General features: G+C 43.0%; 1 long non-coding RNA gene across 1 annotated transcript in view; it reads right to left on the reverse strand.

Moving 5' to 3' along the window:
• Nucleotides 1-931: 931 nt before the first annotated feature.
• LOC135112479 (uncharacterized) overlaps nucleotides 932-2,500 on the reverse strand; it is an 18,326-nt gene continuing 16,757 nt past the window's right edge. Inside the window, exons 2-3 of the long non-coding RNA XR_010274425.1 lie at nucleotides 1,688-1,878; nucleotides 932-1,339 (exon numbers count right to left, since the gene is read on the reverse strand). This is a non-coding gene — a long non-coding RNA (uncharacterized LOC135112479). The remainder of the gene's footprint in view (nucleotides 1,340-1,687; nucleotides 1,879-2,500) is intronic.

The raw sequence follows: 2,500 nt of genomic DNA on the forward strand, positions 1-2,500 counted from the left end.
GTCAATGCTAAGCCCTTGTACAACTGTTTGGCACATCTTTCCTTAATTACTAACCACTCTGAGACATCTTTTCCTTGCCCTTCTTTCTGTACATATTGTTAATAAAGAACAAAGCTCCGAAGACTGTTACTCCCCTCATCAACACAAGTCAAAGTCTTCGTCTAACACTGTGGACGCTTATCAAGACTACTCTCTCAAGAGGGAAGCTTCAAGACACTCATCCTCTAATTTTTGACAATCGTTTCTGACTCAGTTTGGGGACCGGCGCCTCAGGGAACATTTTTTTTCTTTCCAATTTTGTTGGCCTTGGCAGGTACCCCTCTTAAATAAAAATAAATTAAATGAATAAATAAAAATAAATAAATAAATAAAAAACAAAATGAAATAGAAAGGGATGAGGGAGATGGAGGGAGGGAGGAAATGTAAGGATGAAGGGAAGGGGGAGAGGAGGGAAGGAATGGGGAGAGAGAGGGAATGGGGAGGGAGGGAAGGGGAAGAGAAAATAGGGAGAGGGAATGGGGAGGGAGGGAGGAGGGAGAGAGAGAGAATAGGGAGAGAGGGAGGGGGAAGATAGAGAGAGAGAGAGAGGAGAGAGAGAGAGAGAGAGAGAGAGAGAGAGAGAGAGAGAGAGAGAGAGAGAGAGAGAGAGAGAGAGAGAGAGAGAGAGCCATCTGCAGGTTTTGGGCGGCCGAAGCCACCATTCTCCCCGGAAAGTCAAATTTTCGCGTGTTTTTTGAGCGCGCCAAATCAACGTCTATGTCTCAAAAATACTGCACAACAAAGTATGATTCAAGCACGTCCAACACTTCCTGGAAACTAGTATGCAGTATTACCAATGTCTCCTCCCATCAAACCTCTTCCCCTCTTCAGTTCAATGACCTCCCGTTAACATGCGTCTGATCACGCTTCAACAACGCTTGATTATATTAAGTTACACAGAATGAAAGGGATGATCTCGTGGGCAAGGAGGTACTGTCCGCCAGGTAGGGGATACTTTTTGCACCAACTCAGTCGCTATGGCAGTCTTATAACTGGCCATCGTAGTGGTGACATCGTGGACATTCACTGGGGTAAGCAGATGTCATGAATGAGGCATTGCAGTCAAGGATTATTAACTTCCCGGGCCATCAAACTACCCACACATTCGTAGAAAGGCAGAGGTCATTCCACCATTGAAGTGGAGAATCCTCCTCTCGCTCATTACACTTCAATTACATTTCACGACCACGTAAGTGTTTGATGCTCACCTTGTCCGAGCAGCGAGAGAGAGCCGAGTTCATGGCGGGTCTTGGCCTCCTGGACGGTGCGAGGAAGCTTGAGCTGAGCCAGCAACTCTTCGCTGAAAAGACAACAAAAAGGTATGAAGGCGCCACCCACTCCTACATCATCCCTGGACTGAGCGCGTCCCGCTATTACCTGCAGGAGCTCGGGATGCATTGCAAGAAAGCCATGACTTGACAACAAGGCAAATTAATCCTCATATATATTACGCGAGTGGCCTTTCTGGTTACGTTTTACACACACACACACACACACACACACACACACACACACACACACACACACACCTACCCACACAGACACACACACACCCACACAACTTCATCCTGGGATATGGAGAGTTGGTGAACAAAAAATACGCAGCACAGTGGTTAGACATAACGTCCAGCCTCCTCTCTGTCCTCACCAGCACTGAGAATAATAGGTGATGAGCGAAGGAAGGGTGTCGAAGCGGTTTCAGAAGCTTGGAGTGAGTAGGAGGAGCCTTCGTTGTGGATCTCAATGAGAGTAGTGTTGGATGTAGGGTCCCTTGTCCGGCGGGAGGCGCACGCTGAGGGCTCGGCTGTTTAGCTGGCTACTCTGTCGTACAATGACGTTCTGAAAAGAGAGGAATTTCTTGGCTACCGGTAAGGAGATGAAAGGCTTGGAATATGTCTTGGAATGGATACTCATCGGTTTCGAATCATCAGATTATACGCACAACAGAATGGAAACATACACACATATGCACACAGCTACGTCAAAATAATACAAGGGAATACAGCAGTACCACAGAAATGTCAATTACTTGGCAATAACTACTCGTATACTGATTAGTTTGGCAAACCCTGACAGCTGATCCGAACTCACCTAATACATTCATGGTGCTTAACCACGTGGCAAGATTAATGATCTTTTCATCATTAGTTCACAAACTGTTCGTGATTGCGACCAAACAAATGCTTCTTAAGATGGGAGAAGTGTTAATGAATACATCTCAGGTAAAAAAAAGAAAAAAGTGTGGAAACGAGAATATAGAGGATTTACCATATATATATATATATATATATATATATATATATATATATATATATATATATATATATATATATATATATATATATATATATATATATATATATATATATATATATATATATATATATATATATATATATATATATGGTAAATCCTCTATATTCTCGTTTCCACACTTTTTGTTTTGTTTTAACCTGAGATG

Source organism: Scylla paramamosain, chromosome 23 (assembly GCF_035594125.1).
Source record: "Scylla paramamosain isolate STU-SP2022 chromosome 23, ASM3559412v1, whole genome shotgun sequence".
Classification (NCBI taxonomy): Eukaryota; Metazoa; Arthropoda; class Malacostraca; order Decapoda; family Portunidae; genus Scylla; species Scylla paramamosain.